Below are 25872 nucleotides of genomic sequence, written 5' to 3' on the forward strand. Positions count from 1 at the left end.
CACTGTTGCTAGCACCAAGTCCTCCACCTGATAAGTTTCTGGTTGACATATTTATCGTGTTTCTCTTGTTATTTCCTAACCTTCTTCTTCATACTCAGTTTAACCAGTTCTAACTTTTTCTGCCATGTTTTTTCGTTTCCTGGTGGGTGTTTCAATAATTCATGCAAAATATTATTATGCTCTTGCTCAACCAAGAACAAATACAGCAAAATCCTGAGGAATAATGTGGTACATAGTTCCTGACATGTTCGAACTCCTACAAATACTCGATCCACTTTGCTTCTTGTGATAGTACGTTCTGCATAAATGATTTAGCTCCTTCAGATCTGTACTGCAGGGTTGAAGGCTGGTGTATATCTAGAGATATCAGTCTGCTCTGTCTTATGTCTATCAAGCACTTCCTTCCATTCTTTGCAACGAAATTTTGTTCTGCTATCACTTAGGTTTCATATAACTGTATGTACGTTACTGAAATAGTCCTTTTCTAACTTATTAATTATAAACTTGCTGGTGGCCTTTTTCAAAAGGTAAAATTTTACATATTTGGAGAACAGCTCCTCAGCAGCTATGATTTGTGTACAGTATCCGTGTACTGCAGCTAAAGTTTTGAGCAGACCAATAGCTAAGATGTCTTTAATTTGTGCTGGAATGATTCGATGCGTATAACCCCTATGCTGGACTGTGAGAATCATAGTCTAACTTGTATTGCAAGTACTTCATACATTGTGTGTGTATGTGTGTGTGTGTGTATGTGTGTGTGTGTGTGTGTGTGTGTGTGTGTGTGCAGTTAAGAATACCAAGTCTTTGTGGGCAGTGATCGCTTTTGTGCATCTTCCTGTAAAACGGTAATGCAACTATTTTCGGCCAAACGCAGTTGGAAACATTTAATGTTCAGTAACAGAACATTTTCTTTCTCAAGCATTTAAAAATCTTCCTCGAAAGGTTATAGTTCTCACCGTACCTCTGTTTTTCTCCACTTGGTATGGAAATATGTATAATCTATAATCCAAGCTGTCCGTACTAAAATTGGGGTTTTATAATATCTCTGCATTACACAGTTCAGTCTTTTCAAATTACTCTTGACACTGTTCATTCCATAGCATGTCAGCTTTGCATCCGATAGCTACCTCTAGTTTTGGGCATTAATTGCAGGATCTGTGATAAGTTTTCTGTAGAATTCACAGATACCTAAAAATGACTTTAGTTGCCTCTTACTACTGGGGATGGGAAACTGCTTAATAGCCTCAAATTTACATGGATCTGGGTAAATACCTTCTCTGAAATTATGTGGCCTAGAAATTCCATCTGCTCTTTACTAAACTCTGATTCGTCCAGAACTGCCATACCCCTACTGTTTCAAATGCTTCTGAAAGTGCATCACATCGTACACAAAGTGACTTTCTTAGATAAATCTTCACCTAGAATTCCATCCAGTACTCTGATGGCCAATATCTGAAATCATAATTTTTATCATAATGTGTGAAGATAGTACATGGGCGAGATTCTGGGGCAAAAGGTATCTGCCAGTACCCAGCAGTCAGGTGAATACGATTGAGTATTTTCGCTCCTCAAAATTCTGGATGAGTTCTATTGTTTCACGTCTATCTCACATTAATTCAATGATGCTGTTGACCGTGCATGCATCCAGCACTAACCTCACCCTCCTGTCCTCTTTATCTATCATGAATGGTAGCTAACACACACACTATTGGCTGTTTCTGTATTCCCAAGGTCCACTATCTTCTGTATCTCTCCTTATATCTGTCCTTCTACCACTCTCCTTTTTGCCTTAGAAATGGGATACTGTTTAATATTGAATAGTTTGTGGTCCTTCATTTTCAGTCCTCATTCTAGCATTTTCATGATACCTGACTGCTGAAAAATGATTTTATGGCGTTTGTATAATACTGTAGACAGTTTCCACCATAGCTCTTCACTTAAGTATGCCATTCCTTCTCATTTCTTGCTTGTCACATCCTTACTGTATTGGTAATCTTGTACTAATTCCACATAGAAAATCAGCGCATCTTCGTGCTCCAGCATTTTGTTTCGCTGTTCTACTGTAGGCTATTCTTCACAATATAACCTCATCCACATATTTCCTTCCTCCTCTTCTGCGTTCTCTTCTATAAAAATTAACCTCTCCTTCTCCCCTTTTCTCCCTCTCGTCTCAACAGTGCCTTCCTTCATCAAAACTCATAATCACTTCCACTTCATTCTACCAATCTGTCTCGAAAATAATTATGTCCAAACCTGGCACTACTAAAAATGTTGCTTCATATTCTCCTTCTACTTCAAAGGTAATCAACATTTGCCCTTTAATGAGTTTCCTCTTGGCTTATTTACGTTCATAATTTGTTTATAAAGATTATGGGACATATCACATGCTTCGCTTACAGTGTTTAACGAAGTGTCAACAGCCAGTTCACACTTTTTATAACCATAGGTAACATGGGTTATTTGGAAATTTGCTCTTTTCTTCCATTGCGTCTTCTCTCAGGCCTCTACCATCATCATGTTTGCTAGTCCTTGTAGGTCCCAATCCTGACTGGACCTCATCTGGAGTGACGCTTAGTCTCCTCTACCCCCTACGTCCTCAATTCGTACCTCATTATTAATTCGCCTACCTTCTCCTCTCTCATAACTTCTTGACTCATCTTCTCTTCTGTGACCAAGATGAAACTGACAGCTGTTACCATGGTTCCCATATCCATGACCACCGCGCCTTCTTCTGTAATATTTGATTATTAACTAGATTTCGTTGGTAATTATTTCCTCCTTTGTTGTTGTCGTTCATTTGGTTGTTTTCCTGTGAGCGTATGGACTCCAAGTGCTCCAATACGTCCATTAACGTTCCTCTGTCTTTAATCAGGCTCCATGATAAATTTTCTTACAGTCTCCAACTGAACCTCCTCTTTATTGCGGATATTATCACCTAGTGGTTCAAGCTTGCTATAAAGTTTCATTGAGCTCCCATAAATTCTCAGAAAATTCTCTCAAGTTAACTATCCATGTGTTCAGATATTTGCGATGTAAAAATTCTCTTAGTGTTTCACGTTTGTGACCCTTGAACCAGTACTTTTTCATAAGTGCTCCATGAGTTGATCGTAACTTCTGCTCTGAAAGCTTTGCCTTCCATTCTGTCTACTGGGACCTGGGTTTTACCCGCATATCTAAAGTGTACTGGGAAAACCCCTCTCAGTAAATATAATTTGGTTCAGTGTCCACTTTCTTTTATACTGGGTGTGCCTGTTGTCACTGTTCACTAACGAAAATAACATTTTTTTCCACCATTGTCAAGGTTGTACAGCTAATTCTCCTATCGTTCTCACTGGTTTTATTCTTCGATTAGTATATTCCTTCGTGTAAATCTTCATTCTCTTCCCTGACTCTTCCCTGACTTTGCACCACTGCCGCATTCTTTACATTTATAACGAGTTCAGTTTATCTATTTCCTAATCAAATTTTCTTTGCTGTTGTATCTGTGTTGCTTCTTCAATCTGTTAGTCACGTTGTGTCTCTACTTCTTGAAACTTCCCTTCCACTTTAGTTTCCTTGGCTTTCGTGGAGATCTTCACTCCCAGCTTGCCCTCATCTTCATGTTATGCTGCAGTTTGCTATATATTTCCCTCTCATGGAAGTCGCTCTTTATTTGTTCCTGAAGCTCTTACAACTCTGATTTCATGTTTTCACTTTATTTGGATAATTTCTACAATATTTCTTGGGATGTATTCTCTTTCCTCTATTTTGAGATCTTTGATCGTTTTCTAGGGGTGTCTTCTTTACACTGTCTTTGGTTTCTCGTATATTCTTTACGTTTCCTTTGTTTCATCAGGCTCTCTTAAATGGCCCTGAGCACTATGGGACTTAACTTCTATGGTCATCAGTCCCATAGAACTTAGAACTACTTAAACCTAACTAACATAAGGACATCACACAACACCCAGTCATCACGACGCAGAGAAAATCCCTGACCCCGCCGGGAATCGAACCCGGGAACCCGGGCGTGGGAAGCGAGAACGCTACCGCTCGACCACGAGCTGCGGACAGGCTCTCTTCTATTTATCTTTTTGTGATCTCTTTGAATTTCTTGGGACAAACGGATCAGTAACCTTTCAAAAACTGATTGTAGCTATTCCCCATCCAACATTGGTCATCTCTCTCTGGTTTCACTTGTGTCTCAGTGTCTGATTGAATCACTTAAAGGGAAGTCCACAGCCACCGATCCCTGAACCAACTTTTTCTTCCCACTCTACTTCCATTTTTCCAGACACTTTACGCCCGATCTCTCGCTTTTGCGCGGAAGATATCCTGATTGTTCATAATATACTGACAAGTACTATTAGAAAACTCTTGTTAACTCAAATATCCACCATAATTTACAATCAATTACGTAACTGTTCACAGCTTCACTTCAGTTAACCAAAATTAACAAAGTAGCTATCATCTGTCGATACAGTAATCCTCACCAGCCTACCAAAATCAGAGACTAACATTACCATTCACAGTTTCAAACAAAACATTTAAATAAGGCATACACTATAAAATACTAATCTTATAAACCTGTAATTCTCAATAAATAGTGCATTTCAATTCATATTGCTTGCTGTAGTCGCTGCCTAGTCGATTCTGTCTCTAGGACACTAGTATTTACAAGATGACCGACAATGGACGACAAACAACGCGACAGTGATCGGCAGTTGCGTTAGTTTTTCATGAAACGAATGCTCTTGTTACCATTCAGAGTGGTTTCGACCACGGATTAACTCGCGATAGGCCCCTTGCAAGAGAACAATTAACAGTCTGTATGACCACTGAGGAAGCACCCGTACTCTAGAGGTAACGTCTAAACGACCCCAGTAGCGCCTTCGAAACCCGCCACCGCTTAGATTTTGAATAAAAGTCATTAGCGTTGTCGGCCGAAGACTTCCGACATAAAAAGTCACCCTCATTCAGCAAGCACCTTGTCAAAGAGGGCGGAGGAATGGACAGAGGTTCAGGACGCTCTGACACGCTTGGGATGGGAAACTGCCCCTATAGGAGGAAGAATCGGTAAAGATCAACAGCATTAATATGCAGAAGTCAATGGAAACCATTGCATTAAAGACACATAATGTGTATCCACAGGACATGTAGTCTCTAGTTGAAAAAGCGTCATGATGATCTCTCAGTTTGCCAAATATTTCTGACTAGTACCACATTCGAATCTCCGACAGGGTACTGCCAAGTGGATTTAATCATGAGAAAAGACTGAATAACCAACGAATGGTAAGGATCTAAGAGCCACGGCGTGGTATGTCAGAAGTTTTAATGTGGTAGGGAAGCTAAAAAATCTGAAAAGGGAAATTCTAAGGTGCAATTTAGATACAGTAGGGATTAGTGAAATGAAATGGAAAGAAGACAAGCATTTCTGGTCAGATGGGTATAGGGTAATATCAACAGCAGTAGAGAATGATACAACGGGAGTAGGATTCGTCATAAATAGGAATGGAGAGAGGAAAGTGAGTTATTGTGGACAGTTCATAGATAGAGTTGTTCTCATCAGAATCGACAGCAAACCAGGACTGACAACGATATTTCAGATATACCTGCCAATGTCGCAAACTGAAGATGAAAAGGTGGGGAAAGTGTGTGAGTATATTAAACAGCTAATTCAGTACGAAAAGAAAGAAAAACATATAGTTGTAATAGGGGACTGGAATGTGGTTGCCGGGAAAGGATAGAAGAAAAGATTACCGGCGAATATGGGCTTGGTGGCAGGAACGAAAGTGGAGAAAGACTGACTGACTTATGCAATAATTTTCTGCTATTTCTGACGAATATTCTGTTCAACATGGAAAACGCCGGAAGACACAGGAAGATTTCATTTAGATTAGACCATGATCAGATAGAGAATCCGAAATCAGTCACTGGACTGTAAGGCGTACCCAGGATCAGATATAGACTCAGGTCACGATATAGTAGTGATGAAGAGTGAGCTGAAGTTTAAGAGATTAGTATGAAAGAATAAATGAACAGAGAAGTGATATATGGAGTTACAAACGAACGAAGAAATGCACTTGAAGTTCTCTGAGACTATAGACACTGCGATAAGGAATGGCACAGTAGGTAGTTCAGCAAGAGGAATGGACATCTCTATGAGAGGGCAGTCAGAGAAGTTGGAAAGAAAAACACAGGAAAAATACTTCAGTTGATCGATAAAAGAAGGAAGCACAAAAATTTTGAGGGAAATTCAGGAATACTGAAATACATGTGACACAGGAATAAAATAAATGGGAATCATACGAAACGTAAGGCTAAGTGGCTGAATGAAAAATGAGAAGAAAACGGAAAAGAAAATACTGTCGGAAGGACTGACTTAGCATACAGAAAAGTGAAAACAAGCCTTAGGTGAAATTAACAGCAAAAACATTATGAATGCAATGGAAATTCGGCTGTTAAATGGAGAAGAGAAAGCGTATAGGTGACAATAGTACAGTAAACGACTCTATGAGGGTGAAGATTTTCCAATGACGTGATAGAAGGAACAGGAGTCGATATAGGGGAACCAGTATTAGAATCAGTATTTGAAAGAGCTTTTGAAGGTTAAATAAGACAGGATGGACAGATAACATTCCATCAGAATTTCTAAAATCATTGGGGGGGGGGGGGGAGGTTAGAAAACGAATATTCACGTTTGTGTGTAGAATGTATCAGTAAGGCGATATAACATCTGACTTTCGAGAAAACATCATCCTAACAGTTGCGAAGATTGCAACAAGAGCTGGTAAGTGCGGGAATTAAAGCACAATGAACTTAACAGCTCATGCATCCAAGTTGGTGACAAGTATAATTTACAGAAGAATGGGAAACAAAATTTGGGATCTGTTAGATGACGATCAGTCGGTTGGTATTGTAAGCGAAAATGAAGAAAAATCGAGGCATGTTCATAGGATTTGTCGAACTTCAAAACCGTTTGGCTATATTAGATGGTACAAGATGTTTGAGATTCTGAGAAAAACAGGGATTAGTTATACGGAAAGGTGGGTAATCTCTGTGTATAAAAGGCAATGTCCTGACTGACAAACTGACTGACTCATCATCGCTCAGCCAAAACTGCTACGGATAGAAACCTGAAATTTTTTGAGGTGTGGATCTTATAGTGTAGGCGCTGTTTAAGAACGGATTTTTCGAAATTCCAGCCCTAATGAGGTGAAATAGGAGACGAAGCGTTTTTTCTTAAATGTCGCCATTACTGCCATTTTCAAGCTAGACCTACGAAAACTGGTATTTGGTTTCTCGGTCATAAATACAGAAAGAGGTGTTTCAGCATTATTGGAAATTTAACACTATGAGGGTGAAATAGTGGGTGACAGTTCTTTCTGAAAATGTATCATTATTAAAGAACTACTAAAGTATTTTTAGAGGTACATCTATGAACACTGGTATTGGATTCTCGGTTACAAACAAAAAAAAATTACCTGTTTCAGTGTTTTAGGAAACTGAACCCCGAAGTAGGTGAAATAGGGGATGAAATTTTTTATGAAAATATTTTATTATAAAAGCACTTTCAAAGATATATGTATTAAAATTCAAATTTTGCTTTTCAGTTAGAAACAAAAAAATAAGTTTTACTGTTTTTGGAAATTCAATCCCTAGGAGGACAAAACGGGGGAAGATAATTTTTATGGAAATATTTCATTGTGCATTTTTTAAGCTATGTCCTTGAAAATTAATGTTTTAGCTCTCGGTTACAGAAGGAAAAAGTATATTGCACTGCTACTGGAAATTTAACGCCTAAGGGGGTGAAATAAGGTCAGACTGATTCACTAACTCATCATCGCTCAGGCCAAACGGCTAAAGATAGAAATTTGAATTTTGGAGAGGGTGTTGACCTTGTAATGTAGCCATCGTTTAGGGAGGGTCTGTTCAAAATTCTATCCCTAAGGGGATTAAATAGTGGATGAAAGGCTTTTTGGAAGTACGTCAGGGAATTTTGAAGCTATAACTACGAAAACTGGTTTTTGGTTTCGCAGTACGTATTTCAGCATACTTGGGAATTCAACCAATGAGAAGGGTAAAATTTTGGGTTAATAGTTTTCGAAAATAAATAATTACCAAAGAAATACTGAAGGATTTTTAAAGCTACATCTATGACAGTTGGTATTTGACTTTTCGCTTAGTAATTACAAAAATTCAAACCATAAGGGAGTGCAATAGAGGATGATAATTTTTAAGAAAAGAGTTTGTAACATTAAAAAAATTTAAAGCAAAATGTATGAAAATTTGTATTTCACTTTTTGGTCAGATATAAAGAAATATTTGTTAGGGGGCGAAGGTTGCTATGGAAAGGCCTCCACAAGAACGCAAAGGCATGAGCAACAAAAACTTTGGACTCCAGCTACCAGAATCGCTTTTTGGCCAGAAGTTCATTCGCAAAACACCATACTTATATGGCCTTAATTAGCGCGAAAAGCTTAGAAGACGTTGCAATTTGTGAACAACATAAAAATTCGATTAAATAAAAACAGAAAAATCTTTGCAGGCCATACATTCTGCGCCAGTGAAGCATCGGGTGCTAAGCTAGTATACACTACGTACAAAAGCCAAGAGGGAACATAAGGGTACAAAACCAAGAACGAAGTGCTCCGATTAAAAAGGCTGTAAGACAGGAATGTAGTCCTTCTCCGCTACTATTAAATCTATACTTCGAAGAAGCAATGGCGGAAATAAAGGAAATGGTCATAAGTGGAATTAGAATTCAAGGTGAAAGGATATCAACGATATGATTCGCTGATAACGTTGTTATCCGATATGAAAGTGAAAAGTAATTACAGAGTGGAATCAACAGAATGGAATGAACAGTCTAATAATTACAGAGCATTGTTGTTGTTGTTGTTCTTGTTGTGGTCTTCATTCCTGAGACTGGTTTGATGCAGCTTTCCATGCTACCCTATCCTGTGCAAGCTTCTTCATCTCCCAGTACTTACAGCAACCTATATCCTTCTGAATCTGCTTAATGTATTCATCTCCTGGTCACCCTCTAAGATTTTTACCCTCCACGCTGCCCTCCAGTGCTAAATTTGTGATCCATTGATGCCTCAGAACATGTCCTACCAACCGGTCCCTTCTTCTTGTCAAGTTGTGACACAAACTCCTCTTCTCCCCAATTCTATTCAATACTTCCTCATTAGTTATGTGATTTACCCATCTAATCTTCAGCATTCGAAAGCTTCTATTCTCTTCTTCTCCAAACCATTTATCGTCCATGTTTCACTTCCATACATGGCTACACTCCATACAAATACTTTCAGAAACGAATTCGTGACACTTAAATCTATACTCGATGTTAACAAATTTCTCTTCTTCAGAAATGCTTTCCTTGTCATTGCCAGTCTACATTTTATATCCTCTCTACTTCGAACATCATCAGTTATTTTGCTCCACAAATACCAAAACGCCTTTTCTACTTTAAGTGTCTCACTTTTCAATCTAATTCCCTCAGCATAACCCGACTTAATTCGACTATATTCCGTTATCCTCGTTTTGCTTTTGTTGATGTTCATCTTATATCCTCCTTTCAAGATACTGTCCATTTCGTTCAACTGCTCTTCCAAGTCCTTTGCTGTTATCCTCGTTTTGCTTTTGTTGATGTTCATCTTATATCCTCCTTTCAAGATACTGTCCATTTCGTTCAACTGCTCTTCCAAGTCCTTTGCTGTCACTGACAGAATTACAATGTTATCGGCGAACCTCAAAGTTTTATTTCTTCTCCATGGATTTTAATACCTACTCCGAATTTTTCTTTTGTTTCCTTTGCTACTTGCTCAGTATACAGATTGAATAACATCGGGGAGAGGCTACAACCCTGTCTCACTCCCTTCCCAACCACTGCTTCCCTTTCATGTCCCTCGACTCTTCTAAATGCCATCTGGTTCCTGTACAAATTGTAAATAGCCTTTCGCTCCCTATATTTTACGCCTGCCACCTTTAGAATTTGGAAGGGAGTTTTCCAGTCAACATTGTCTAAACCTTTCTCTAAGTCTACAAATGCTAGAAACGTAGGTTTGCCTTTTCTTAATCTTTCTTCTAAGATAAGTCGTAAGGTCAGTATTGCCTCACGCGTTCCAATATTTCTACGGAATCCAAACTGATCTTCCCCAAGGTCGGCTTCTAGCAGTTTTTCCATTCGTATGTAAAGAATTCGTGTTAGTATTTTGCAGCTATGACTTATTAGAATGATAGTTTGGTAATTGTCACATCTGTCAACACCTGCTTTCTTTGGGATTGAAATTATTGTATTTTTCTTGAAGTCTGAGGGTATTTCTCTTGTCTCTGCATCTTGCTCACCAGATAGTAGAGTTTTGTCAGGACTGGCTCTCCCAGGGCCGTCAGTAGTTCTAATGGAATGTTGTCTACTCCCGGGGCCTTGTTTCGACTCAGGTCCTTCAGTGCTCTGTCAAACTCTTCACGCTGTATCGTATCTCACATTTCGTCTTTATCTATATTCTCTTCCAATATTGTCCTCAAGTACATCGCCCATGTATAGACCCTCTATATACTCCTTCCACCTTTCTGCTTTCCCTTCTTTGCTTAGAACTGGGTTTCCATCTGAGCTCTTGATATTCATACAAGTGGTTCTCTTTTCTCCAAAGGTCTCTTTAATTTTCCTGTAGGCAGTATCTATCTTACCCCCAGTGAGATAAGCCTCTACATCCTTACATTTTTCCTCTATCCATCCCTGCTTAGCCATTTTGCACTTCCTGTCTATCTCATTTTTGAGACGCTTGTATTCCTTTTTGCCTGCTTCATTTACTGCATTTTTATATTTTCTCGTTTCATCAATTAAATTCAATATTTCTTCTGTTACACAAGGATTTCTACTATCGCTCGTCTTTTTACCTACTTGATCCTCTGCTGCCTTAAGTACTTCATCCCTCAGAGCTACCCATTCTACTGTATTTCTTTCCCCCCTTACTGTCAATTGTTCCCCTATTCTCTCCCTGAAACTCTGTACAACCTGTGGTTTAGTCAGTTTATCCAGGTCCCATCTCCTCAAATTCTCACCTTTTTGCAGTTTCTTCAGTTTTAATCTACAGTTCACAAACAATAGATTGTGGTCAGAGTCCACATCTGCCCCTGGAAATGTCTTACAATTTAAAACCTGGTTCCTAAATCTCTGTCTTACCATTATATAATCTGTCTGATACCTTCTAGTATCTCAAGAATTCTTCCATGTATACAACCTTCTTTTATGATTCTTGAACCAAGTGTTAGCTATGATTAAGTCAAGCTCTGTGCAAAATTCTACCAGACGGCTTTTTCTTTCATTTCTTACCCCAATCCATATTCACCTAATATGTTTCCTTCTCTCCCTTTTCCTACTCTCGAATTCCAGTCACGCACGGCTATTAAATTTTCGTCTCCCTTCACTACCTGAATAATTTCTTTTGTCTCATTTCATCAATCTCTTCATCATCTGCAGAGCTAGTTGGCATATAAACTTGTACTACTGTAGTCCGTGTGGGCTTCGTGTCTATCTTGGCCACAATAATGCGTTCACTATGCTGTTTGTAGTAGCTTACCCGCACTCCTATTTTTTTTAATTCACTATTGAACCTACTTCTGCATTACCCCTTTTTGATTTTGTATTTATAACCCTGTATTCACCTGACCAAAAGTCTTGTAGCTTCTGCCACCGAACTTCACTAATTCCCACTACATGTAACTTTAACCTATCCATTTCCCTTTTTAAATTTTCTAACCTACTTGCCCGAATAAGAAATCTGACATTCCACGCTCCGATCCGTAGAACGCCAGTTTTCTTTCTCCTGATAGCGACGTCCTCTTGAGTAGTCCCCTCCCGGAGATCCGAATGGGGGACTATTTTACCTCCGGAGTACTTTACCCATGAGGACACCATCATCATGTAATCATACAGTAAAGCTGCATGCCCTTGGGAAAAATTACGGCTGTAGTTTCCCCTTGCATTCAGCCGTTCTCAGTACTAGCACAGCAAGGCCGTTTTGGTTAGTGTTACAAAGCCAGATCAGTCAATCATCTAGACCATTGCCCCTGCAACTACTGAATAGGCTGCTGCCCCTTTTCAGGAACCACACGTTTGTCTGGCCTCTCAACAGATACCCCTCCATTGTGGTTGCACCTATGGTATAGCCTTCTGTATCGCTGAGGCACTGAAGCCTCCCCACCAACGGCAAGGTCCATGGTTCATGGGGGTGGGGGACACAGAGCATGGACTGAGAGAAATTCGAAGAAGTACGAAAGTAATGAATAGTAGCTGAAATGAGAACAGCAAGAAACTTATCTGGATAGACGATCACGAAGTACATGGAGTTAAGGAATTCTGCTACCTAGGCAATAAAAATCCCCCATTATCGATGGAACAAGGAGGACATCAAAGGCAGACTATTACTGGTAAAACGGTATTCCTGACCAAGACAGGTCTATTAACATTTAATTTGAGGATGAAATCTCTGGGAATGTAATGTTTGGAGCGCAGCATTGTATGGTACTGAGACGTGGAGTGCGGGAAAAGCAGAAGAGAACCAAAGCATTTGAAATGTGGTGATACAGAAAAAAGTTGAAAATTAGGTGGACTCATAAGGTAAGCAATGAGGAGGTTCACCACAGAATCAGCGTGGAAAGGAATATATGGAAAACACTGACAAGAAGAAGGGACAGTATGAGAAAAAGTACAACGACAGCTGTATCTTGTGAAAGTCTATTGTATCACACGACTAGTTTCGGTGTCACGATGCCACCATTCTCAGGCCCAACCACTACCACAAGACTATTTGATTTCCTTGGCGCATTTGCTGTGACATCCTTGTTAGTATCACACGAGGGATATCTTTCATCAGGAGTCTATACTCAACACCATGTTGTGTCCACTCAAATACTCTTTTGGCGATGGTGGGGCCTGAGGATGGTGGTAACGTGCCGCCGAAAATACTCTTGTGACAGATCAGAGACATTCTCAAGATACAGCTGTGGTGGTACTTTTTCTCATATATTGCATGCATGCAATAAGATGGACATCCATAAAAAGAAGGGACAAGTTTACAGGACATCTGTGAAGATATCACATTCTCAAGATACAGCTGTGTTGGTACTTTTTCATCAGCAGAAGTCCCGCATACATGCAATAAGATGGACATCCATAAAAGGAAGGGACAAGTTTACAGGACATTTGTGAAGATATCAGGCTGTAACATCCATGGTATTATAGGAAGCTGTAGCGGAGAAGAAGAGCGTAGAGGAAGACGGAAATTTGAATATATCCAGTAATTGAGGACGAAGGTTGCAAGTGCGACTCAGAGATGAAAAGGTCAGCAGAGGAGAGTAATTTGTGCCGTACCACATCACACCAGACAGAAGATTGATGGTAAAAAAGTATCAGTTTGCATGGGAAGGATCAATACCTGAAGCGAAGGAACCTCAGCCAGTTGCTTTTTGTTCACAGGAGAGTACTGAAACTGTACGAGTTGTTCTGTAGAGAAGCACCAGCAATTTATGCTGAAAGGCAGTAAAAAGCGCGATGTCAACACGCTAAAAAGGAAAAATGATCCTTTGAATACAGCGCAGAAGCTCTTACACAAAGATCAAAAGAGCACCTTAATGAAGTTTGGAATGACATGAAAGCAAAAGCAAAGAAAAAGAGAACTAAATGTAATCCAGAACAATTTCAAACTGGCGGTGTGGTAGGTGACACCAAGATCGACGATATAAGCCAAATGGTTGTTTATATAATACCACAAGTTTTCGAGTGGATAACTGGAGTTAACGACAATAACACATCTTAAGATGTGATATTTTTAAACAACTTCGATGATGATAACTGCTCTGAAGGGAGCAATGAAACTGTTGAAGGTGGAACTCTATCCCACAGTCATTAACCTCGGCCTGGATTCGCTGATGGGAGCTTATCAGAAGATGCGCCCAGCAAAAGAAGGAGAGAACATGCGGATGCAGTGAAGAACCGAGAGTTGTTGAATTAAGCAGACGATCTTAATTCCTTAAAAATTCGTTTAATACGAGAGGAATACAATGCAAACATGTTATTAGTAGAAACATAAAGAAAAATCACGGAAGAAGAGCATAACGTTAAAATGGAAATTATGAATAAGTTCAAGAACGTAATGGAGCAAACTTCAGGTTCCAATTCCTCAGCCAGTGTGCTCGAGAAATTTGGTTTTTTGTGAATGAAGAAGAAAATATTCATATTTATAAAACATCTTTTATTTCCTTGATATTTTTTCAAATCGTTAATATGTTTATGTTTCTTGTATGGCATAAAATTTGTGTTTATCATTTCAGAATCGGTACTAATTTTTGTTAATACCACATTCTAATATTTATCTGAATTTGTAATATTATAAAATACGTCTTTTTTTTAGAAATAATGGAAACACTATATGACTTTGTATACTGAATTAAGAAATAAAATGAGAATGTTAATCCCTTAACAAAAAAGAAAGAAAGAAAGAAAGAACATAACTATAAAATTACACTTAATTAATATGAGTCACTTTTCACTGCAGTAGTGAAAATCCGGTGGCTTATTTATTCATTAAACAAGAAAAAGTCTTTCTTCTAATTTTACTAGCAAACTAGGTACAATTTTAATTAAAGTAATTAAATATAATAGACCTTCTGACAGCTTGGCCTGCAGCATCTGCTTCGGGCTGAAATGCATATTTTCGATGTCATTCACATCCACGGCACCAGGGTGAAACAAATCTCTAACTTCTAATCAAGAGTTGTGTAGAACTGCAGCAGCCACAATAATATTACCACAATTGTTTGGTTTAAATCGATTGCTTCAGTGTGAATTTGGAAACGTTTCTTCAAAATACGAACGCTCGCTCTGTTACGCTCTGGTAGTACTCTGGGCTCTATTGTAGCGCAATTCGTCTCCTGTGTGGGCTCGGAACACAGGCGTCGTAAGATGTCGGGAGAGAGCATGTCCACTATCTCCAACAAGACACCCACATATTATCCATTTTCAAATTCTGCAGTAAATTACTATTGTCCCCAATACGTGCATCAAGCGTGGAACCCAGCCAACGGCATACCAAGTTCAAAATCATCATATTGGCACCACAGATGTTTTGTCTACTGATAGATCTTGCAATTTCTGTATAGTTCTGCTTGCGCTCCATAAGTTCGAAGTATGGGTTTATGAACACAACCTATGGCCCCTATGACACTTGGGAACCAATATTTGATATATTTTCTTGGCTCTGTGGCATGTACACATACAGGGGCTTTAAGGCAATTAAACTGTTTATCACACTGTTAAAAGGTCTTCCAGAAGTAGTCCGATGGATATTAATGAGAACCCCTGCTACGATTCGGTAAGTTCCTGTGCGAAAGATTCTCTGTCCCCAAAGAACTTGCAGACTAGGAGATATAGCACGGTTCCTTTCAGAATAATGCTGGAGTAACGGTTGCAGCAATCCAAGTAGCAACTCAAAAGATTCCTTAAGAATCCCAAACTTCTCTTTGAAATCACTGTCGATATACATGGCAACTGGGTCTCTCTTCTCCCCATTACAACACTCATTCTTGGGATGTTCACCTCTTCCTCCATCTCTATATAATCTTTGTTGTCCATATAATCCATATAATTAAAGCACAGTACTCAAAGATCGTACCTTACTCTATTACTTGATTCATGCTACTGCTTAGGAGTGAATTTTGGCCTTATTTGCTCCTTAAGTTACTAATGTAGGCGTGCACTCTTCAATGGTGCTCTCCACAAGTAATGGAGTAAATAAATTTACTTCGGATGTAAATGAAAAATTTACTCCTGGCGTAATTTACTCCTTTAGCTCAGTACTATCGACTGGAAGTCGCCAATTTCCTTCTCTTTTAGTAACTTACTACTGTAGTTTCACTTACTCCATGGTGGTGCTGACGCCCTAGATGTCGAAGTCGGAGCTCAGTGTTCCCAGTTGTGCCACTTGAAGTCGCTACTATCACAAAGCCTGGTTTGGTTTGTCTATGATGTCCAAATTCCTTGTGTATATCAGGTCTAGTGTGGTGCAGAGTCACTCGACCAACTCTTTTCATCGAATCAGCTTTTCTGCATGCCTGTGTGACGTCACTCATCAATCATAATGCCATTGTCAGAACTAACACAAACATTACAGTTCTTGCGTATGTATAAAATCAACCGATTAATACTCTGCAATTCACAATTAAATGCCTGGAAGAGGATTCGTCGAAACACCTTTAAGCTACACTGTGATCAAAACTATCCAGGCACCCCAAAAAACATACGTTTTTCATATTAGGTGCATTGTGCTGCCACCTACTACCAGATACTCCATATCAGCGACCTCAGTAGTCATTAGTCATCGTGAGAGAGCAGAATGGGTCCCTCCCCGGAACTCACGGACTTAGAAACTTGGTGAAGTGATTGGGTGTCTCTTGTGTCATACGTTTGTACACGAGATTTCCACACCCCTAAAAATCCGTAGGTCCACTGTTACCGACGTGATAGCGAAGTGGAAACGTGAAGGGACACGTACAGCACAAAAGCGTACAGGCCGACCTCGTCTGTTGACTGACAGAGGCGGCCGACAGTTGAATAGGATCGTAATGTGTAATGGACAGACATCCATCCACAGCATCACACAGCAATTCCAAACTGCATCAGGATCCACTGCAAGTACTATGACAGTTAGACGGGAGGTGACAAAACTTGGATTTCATGGTCGAGCTGCTGCTCATAAGCCACACATCATGCCGGTAAATGCCAAACGACGCCTCGCTTGGTGTAAGGAGCGTAAACATTGGACGATCGAACAGTGGAAAACGTTGTGTGGAGTGACAAATTACGATACACAATGTGGCGATCCGATGGCAGGGTGTTGGTATGGCGAATGCCCGATGAACGTCATGTGGCAGCGTGTTTAGTGTCAACATTAAAATTCGGAGGCGGTGGTGTTATGGTGTGGTCGTGTTTTTCATGGCGGGGGCTTGCACCCCATTTTGTTTTGAGTGGCACTATCACAGCACAGGCCGACATTGATGTTATAAGCACCTTCCTGCTTACCAATGTTGAAGAGCAATTCGGGTATGGCGATTGCATCTTTCAACTCGATCGAGGGCCTGTTCATAATGCACTGCCTGTGGCGGAGTGGTTACACGAAAATAACACCCCTGTAAAGGACTGGCCTGCAGAAAGTCCTGACCTGAATCCTATAGAACACCTTTGGGATGTTTTGGAACTCCGACTTCGTGCCAGGCCACACCGACCGACATCGATACCTCTCACCAATGCAGCACTCCGTGCAGAATGAGCCATGCACCTGATTGAACGTATGCCTGCGAGAGTGGAAGTTGTCATCAAGGCTAAGTGTGGGTCAACACTATATTGCATTCCAGCATTACTGATGGAGGGAGCAACGAGCTTTTAAGTCACTTTCAGCCAGGTGTCAGGATACTTCTGATCACATAGTGTATTTCTCTACCGTTACACCCTCCAACCCCACGAGGGAAGAACGTACACATAAACCTGATCGCCCTCTGTAATAAAAACTGAGTAAAGGAATCAACGATCAACTTGAACGGATGTCTTGTAACGTCCGCCCAGACCAAACCCAACGAACAACACAGAACAAAATTTTAAAAAAAGTGGTCAACGTAACGAATTGCCGTCCTACGGGCCCGGGTTCGATTCCCGGCTGGGTCGGAGATTTTCTCCGCTCAGGAACTGGGTGTTGTGTTGTCTTCATCATCATTTCATCCCCATCTGGCTCGCAGGTCGCCCAATGTGGCGTCGAACGTAATAAGACCTGCACCAAAGAAGCCGAACCTGCCCCGCAAGGGGCCTCTCGGCCAATGACGCCAAACGCTAATTTACATTTTTTTCGCCTATGTAGATGGGCATCGGCAAAATATTTTCAGACTCTGAGGAGAAAGTTCATTTGCGTACCATAACCGTAGCAGACTCTCCCATATTTCGCGATAATACAAAATGAGCTGCCCTCCTATGAACTTTTTCCATGTCCTCCGTCAATCCTACCTGATGCGGATAATAAAGCATTACTCCAGAAGAGGGCGGACAAGCGTAGTGCAAGCAGTCTCTTTAGTAGACCTGTTATATTTTGTAAGTGTTCTGTTAGTAAATCGTAGTCTTTCCTTCACTTTCCCATTAAATTACTCCTAATTGTAATCCCTAAATATTTAGCAGAATTTACACCCTTTATAATGGTGTGATTTAATGTGTTACTAAAATTGGGGTGTAAGGTATGTGATGCGTCTCAAACAGCCTCTCCATACAAATGCCAACCTCACCTTCACGAGCTGCAGCCAAGGATTGCTGCACGGTACACCCTGTTACCACTAACGAGGATATGGCGACCGAGTATCTCCCGGAATAAGGAGACACCCTCTACAAAGCGAAACGGCCTCCTAGGAGGGCGGATGAGCAGATAGAGGCAGGGCACTCTCTTGTCCTTGGGATGGGAAACTGTCCCTAAAGGCGGAAGAGCCATATGGTGGCCAACGGCATAGAATTAAGAAGGCAAGGAGAAACCACTTCATTAAAGATCTAATTAGATTTCTCAAATATAAGCAGCCATAATATGAATATGAAACAAGCTCTAGTAAAAATGCAATCCGGAGTAATAGCCCCTCATTCGGTTCTCCGGGAGGGGACTACCAGAGATCTCGTTTCAACAGTTCATAGGAAGAAAGGAAATAAAAAGAGCTATAGTAGAATTGGAACGTGGAACGTCCGCACCTTACTGCAGATGGGGAAGCTCGAAAACCTTAAGCAAGAAATGAAGAAAATGAAGTTGGATATACTAGGAGTGTCTGAAATGAGATGGCCTAACTGCGGAGATTTCTGGAGTGATGAGTACAGGATAATTCACACAGGAACGATAGAAGATAGACCTGGAGCAGGTGGGGTTGGAGTAGTTATGAGTCGAAAATTGGGGCAGAGAGTGAAGGGATATATACAATATGGAGGAAGGATAATACTTGTCAGTCTGGATACCAAACCTACAGAGAGGGTTGTGATACAGGTCTATATGCCTACCACAAACCAGGAGGATGAGGAAGCTATATATGAAGAGTTAAATGGAGCCTTGAGAGGAATCAAAGGAGAAACAAATTTAATAATCATGGGAGACTGGAACGCAATAGTAGGAGATAAAGAGGTACAGCCAGCTGTTGGACGCTACGGCCTTGGTAAAAGGAATGATAGAGGAGACCGACTTATAGAATTTTGTAACAGGAATCAACTGATAATATCGAACACGTGGTTTCAACATCACCCCCGTAGAAGATACACCTGGAAGTCACCAGGGGATAGAGAACGATACCAAATTGATTACATTCTAGTCAAAAATAGATTTAGAAATCAACTAAAAGACTCTAGAGCATACGCAAGCCCAGATATTGTGAGTGATCACAACATGGTTGTTGCGGAATGCCTACTCAAGTTCAAATGCATAAGGAAGAAAATAGGAAATGGAAAACTGGATATAGGGAAGCTTGGAAACCGTGAGACGCAGAAGGAGTTCCAAGAAAGGGCTAAGGATCTAATTCAACAGCATCCTATAGAGAATGTAGAACAACATTGGGAAAATATGAGAGATGGCCTAATAAAAGCAGCTGAAGAGATAATTGGAAAACAAAAACCTGAAAAGAGGAAGGAGTGGATAACTAATGAAATAGTACTTACGTTTGAGGAAAGAAGGAAGCTCAAAAATAATGAAACGGAAGAAGGGAAAACGGCATACCGAGTGCTTAGGAACAAAATCAACAGGAAGCAAATAAAAGAAAGATTCCTTGAAGACAGATGCAAAGAAGTTGAAGACCTTCTGAAGAAAGGGAACCTTGAATTAGCATACAAAACAGTGAAACGCTTCTTCTCAGGGTGACAAAGGATTAGATGTAATGCCCTAATAAGAGAGGATAATAAGATGGTGTATAATCATGAAGATATAGCACTTACGTGGAAGGAATACCTAGAGAAATTATATGGAGGCAACGTACAAGATGACATGATTGAAAGTGAGGACGAAGTAGATAAAGATGAACTAGGAGACAGCATACTAAGGTCTGAATTTGATCAGGCACTACAGGCACTTAAGCACGGAAAAGCACCAGGAATTGACTCATTGCCTGCAGAAATCATCAACGCAGCTGGAACAGAAATAAAAGATAAATTGTATAAATAAATCTGCCAAATATGTGATACTGGAGAGCTGCCTGAGGACTTCAAAAAGTGTATTATTGTTCCATTACCAAAGAAAATGCCAGCAAAATCGTGTGCACAATACAGAACCCTCAGCCTAACATCACATGCATCAAAAATTTTGACGACCATCCTCCTCAGAAGAATTGAAGGGAACGTGGAATGCATGCTCACAGAAGACCAGTTTGGCTTTAGAAGAGGGAGAGGTACGCGAGAAGCCATTATGGCCCTAAGGCTTATAATAGAAACAAGAATGGAAAAAGGAAAGGACACCTACATAGCATTTATTGACCTCGAAAAAGCCTTTGATAAGGCTGAATGGAAAAAACTATTCCAGATATTGAGGGAAACTGGAGCTAAGTACAAGACAGGAGAACCATATGGAACATATACAAAGAAGAGGTGGCAATAGTGAGATGTGGGGAACATCAACAACAAGCAAAAATTAAACAGGGTGTGAGACAGGGATGTGCAATCTCCCCTGTCCTCTTTAATATGTACATACAGAAAGCAATGGACGAGGTCAGAGAAAAGTTAGGACAAGCTAATGGAATCAGGATCCAGGGAAAAATAGTTGACATGCTGCGTTTTGCGGATGACATTGCTGTCCTAGCGGAAAATGAGGAAGAATTACAAGTAGTGTTGGAGGAAATGAAAAACACTCTTGCTACACGGTACAACATGAAAATTAATAAGTCAAAAACAAAAATCTTAGTTGCAAGCATACAAAATAATCAAGCAATTACGAATATAAGGCTGAATGGAGAGAAGCTGAAAGAAATACAAGACTTTGTCTACTTGGGAAGCAGAATAACATCAGATGGTCGTAGTAGGAAAGATGTAATAAGTAGAATAAATCAGGCAAAGATTGCATTCTATAAAAGGAAAGGACTCCTCACATCAAATATGATAAGTCTGTCGTTAAGGAAGCGGTTAATAAAGACCTTTGTTGGGAGTGTGCTTCTCTACGGCAGCGAAACCTGGACACTTGGAGAGGACGAAAGAAGAAGGATTGAAGGATTCGAAATGTGGTGTCTGCGAAGGATGTTAAAAATTCCATGGACGGCCAGGATGACAAATGAAGAAGTCCTGCAGAGAGCGGAGGAAGTTCCAGTTCTTTGGAAGACGGTCAAGAAGAGGAGAGATATATGGATGGGACACATTCTGAGACATGAAAGTCTTCTCCACACTATAACGGAAGGCCTTGTGGAGGGCAAAAGGGCAAGAGGCAGACCTAGAAGAAAGTACATAAGCCAGATAATGCAGGACCTAGGATGCGGAAGTTTCACGGAATTGAAGAGGCTGGCCGACAATCGCACTGAATGGAGAGCTGCTGCAAATCAATCTTAGGATTGGCAACTTAAGAAGAAGAAAATTGAGCGGATTTTTGTTAAGTGCTCGTGTGGATGACTACACACTTTTCATGATTTAAAATCATCTGCAAATAATCTAAGAGGGCTGCTTAGATTGTTTCCTAAATCGTGTATGTAGATGAGAAACACAGAGGCCCTATAACACTTCCTTGGGGAACGCCACACATTACTTCCGTTTTACTCGATGACTTTCCGTCAGTGATTAGAAACTGTAATCCATCTGACAGGAAATCATATATCCACTCACACAATTGAGACGGTACTCCATAGGCATACAGTTTAATTTGAAGCTGCTTGTAGGGAAAGGTGTCAAAATCCATCAGGAAATTTAAAATTTGGAATCAATTTGATGTACTTGTCGATAGCGCTCAACAACAATAAAAAATTAGTTGTTTCAAATGACCGATAGTTTCTGAAGCCGTGATGGCTACTTGTCAATAAACCGTATTCTTCGAGGTGATTCATAATGTTCGAGCTCATTATACATTACAGAATCCTACTGCGAATCGACCGAATCGACATTAGCTTTATGGGTTTTGGTATGACTTGTTCAACTTAACATTCTCCGGGTACGGATCTTTCTACGAGCGAGCGATTATACACACATCAAAAACCGTTTTGCATCACTCCGGCTCCCAGAACTCCTGAAGATGGACGTTGACTGTGGATATTGTATCACAGACACAGTCCCTTTGACTGTTCAGATATGTCAGTAAACCCGCCCAGGCCGGCCGCGGTGGCCGTGCGGTTCTAGGCGCTCCAGTCCGGAGCCGCGCTGCTGCTACGGTCGCAGGTTCGAATCCTGCCTCGGGCATGGGTGTGCGTGATGTCCTTAGGTTAGTTAGGTTTAAGTAGTTCTAAGTTCTAGGGGACTGATGACCACAGCGGTTGAGTCCCATAGTGCTCAGAGCCATTTGAACCATTTGAAACCCGCCCAAAGATGTAAACAACCATGCATGAGCAGCGCCCGTTAGACAGTGGGGGTCCACAGCCGATGAGTCCCAGTCATTCCACCAGGAAAGAGATACACGGCTCGTATTGTTTGTAGTTCAACCATGCCTAGAGGGTCAATACCGCGGTTCGACAGCGTCCGCATTGTTACTTTGTGCCAGGATAGGCTCTCAACAAGGGAAGTATCCAGGTGTCTCGGACTGAACCAAAGCGATGTTGTTCAGACGTGGAGGAGATACAGAGAGACAGGAACTGTCGATGACATGACTCGTTCAGACCGCCCAAGGGCTACTATGCAGTGGATGACCGCTACCTACGGATTATGGCTTGGAGTAACTCTGACAGCAATTCCACCACTTTCAGTAATGTTTTTCATGCAGCCACACGACGTCGTTTTACGATCAAACTTTGCGCAATAGGCTGCATAATCCGCAACTTCACTCCCGACGAGCATGGCGAGATCCATCTTAGCAACCACGACACCATGCAGCGCGGCACAGATGGGTCCAACAACATTCCGAATGGACCGCTCAAGATTGGCATCATGTTCTCTTCACCGATGAGTGTCGCATGTCCCTTCAACCAGACAATCGTCGGAGACGTGTTTGGAGGCAACCCGGTCAGACTGAACGCCTTAGACACATTGTCCAGCGGATGCAGCAACGCAGAAGTTCCCTGCTGTTTTGGGGTGGCATTATGTGGGGCAGACGTACGCCGCTGGTGGTCACGGAAGGCGCCTTAAGGGCGCGACGGATAGTGCAATCATATCGGCTGCATATTGGCGAGGGATTCGTCTTCATGGACGACAATTCGCAACCCAGCGTGCACATCATGTGAATTAATTCCTTCAGGATTACGACATCGCTCGACTAGAGGTATAAATCGTACGGCACATGCCTGGGATAGATGGAATAGGGCTGTTTACGGACGACGTGACCCACGAACTACTCTGGGGGATCTATTCCGAATCGCCATTGAGGAGTGGGCAAATCTTGACTAACAATGCCTTGATGAACTTGTGGATAGTATGCCAAGACGAAAACAGACAAGCATCGATGCAAGAGGGTGTGCTACTGGGTATTAGAGGTATCGATGTGTAGAGCAATCTGGAGCACTACCTCTGAATGTCTCGCCGTATGGTGGTACAACCTGCGTTGTGTGGTTTTCATACGCAATAAAAAGGACGGATATGATGTTTCTGTTGATCTCTATTCCAGTTTTCTATACAGTTTCAGGAACTCTCGGAACCGAGATGATGCAAAAGTTTTTTGATGTGTGTATTTACACTTCGAGTGGGCTCCTCAGCTAGTTGTCAAAACAATTTTTTGAAAGGCATTCGGCCTTTTAAAATATATTTTCGAACATAAAATCATTAGAAAACAATTCTCCGCTACGTTCGTGACGAGTATTTGATCTGTTTAGTCGCAACAGTGTCCACACGTGTAGTTCGTTAGTATATGAATTTCACAGTTATACCTAGGAATTTTAAGGTTTACACTTTTAGATACTGATCATTGACACTACTTCTACTGTTTGATTCTGTGAAAACAATTTTATTCGTGATATACAATATATTATTGCACTGTACATTCCAAATGTTATTGTTTTTTTTTTTTTTTGGAGATTTTTGGCGTTCAAAAATGCGCCGTATCACATTCTTCACAGTTCAATAGTCGTTATTATTCAATCGAAGGGAAAGGTCCAAGGCACAGCAGCCAATATAAAACACCCACGACTAAATTTTCGTATTTTTAGCTGTCGAATAACGTATCAGCTTAACTTTAATGTTTCCCTCTTTCTGCCGTTGGCCTGGTTTTTGAACAAATGGCGTAACCTACAATTATAATACTATTTTAACAGCATCCTGACTAGAAAAGAGTAATGTGACTCTTCTTCAAATTCAGCTGGCACCATTAGATGGTCAAAATCTAGTAAATAAATTCGGCCTGTCACCCAACATTCTGAACAATTCTACACACAACTACAGAAGGAAGTTCTTCTTCCATATTAAGGTTTGAAAGGTCCTGAAAATCCTTTCTACCACTGTTAACAATTCGAATACACCCTTTGAAGCAGTATAAAAACTATTTTTGATACATTTTATTGCAATGAAACCTGTTTTCCATCAGTTCCCTCCAATTTACGGAGGTACTGCTGCAGTAAATTAAGTTTCACACTAGAAGTTAAACCATTAAGAAAACAATAGCCAACTTGAATTTTCCAACTCTTATTAATCCCAGTGACCATACACACTAGTGCCTCTTTCGCTATTTGGCTATCATCACTTTCCTCACATCCTCACATCCTTGCCCCAGACCTTATTACCATCCCATATGAAGTCCTTTTTAAGAGCCACCTCATCGAACGTAAGTGCAGCTAAAATAGGTCCTGAACTACGTTGAACATCATCTGCTAATTTTTTTAAGCTTTCTTCTGTAAATCTAGGAATGCCATTTACTGTAGTTGCCCACCTGCAGAATGTTTGAGGAGGGGGTAATTTAACAAACTTCCTCAAATAATTATAAGCTTTGGAGGAGTAAAAATTGAGTGTAAGGGCGAACTGTCTTATTTCTTTAGGATGTTCAGGAATTGAACATTTGTTTTGCAATGCAAAAAGTTTCTTCAGAATATCACGATTTTTGTCACATCCTATCACTTCAGAAGCTCAGTCTTGGAGTCTCTTATTTAGGCCTACAACCACTGTTTTATATGTCACAATTTGTTTCTTCTTTCTTGAAACACTTTGCCTTGCATGTTTCGCTTGCTTCCTCAGCTTCTGTAGTGCCTCATAATTCTGTTTCAATTTTTTGGGGCTAGGCAAACAATAAGAATGATCTGTATGATCATTCTGATTCACTTTTTCACCTACAAAAATGAAGTATTATCATTAAGCTTTATTTTTCTTTAAACACATATTGATTAATAGTAAAATTCACACATAACCCATATAGCAAATAAATAACAACAAACTATTTTACCTGGTTCATTTGATAAGCAAGCTGATTCTTCACTGACAGGCCGTTTCCTTGGTTGTCTCTATACCATAGTTGTTTTCTGCAGATGGTCAGGAAACGTAAATATTATCGGTACTGCGTTTGCCAGAAGTCGCCTTTTCTCGTTTGTACTATACATGTATCTATCTTCAAAGTGAAACGAGCATATGTAGCTATATTGAGATGGCTGCCACGTATGTCGCCTCATATTGGCTACCCATCGACTTAACAGCTCTTTCTTTTTCAGAGGAAACCTAAAAATAAGACGTGTATACAGTAGCCGGCCAGAGTGGCCGAGCGGTTCTGAGCTTCGGCAAATATATACAAAGTTATATTG

The sequence above is a fragment of the Schistocerca serialis genome, chromosome 5 (assembly GCF_023864345.2).
Source record: "Schistocerca serialis cubense isolate TAMUIC-IGC-003099 chromosome 5, iqSchSeri2.2, whole genome shotgun sequence".
In the NCBI taxonomy this organism is placed as follows: domain Eukaryota; kingdom Metazoa; phylum Arthropoda; class Insecta; order Orthoptera; family Acrididae; genus Schistocerca; species Schistocerca serialis.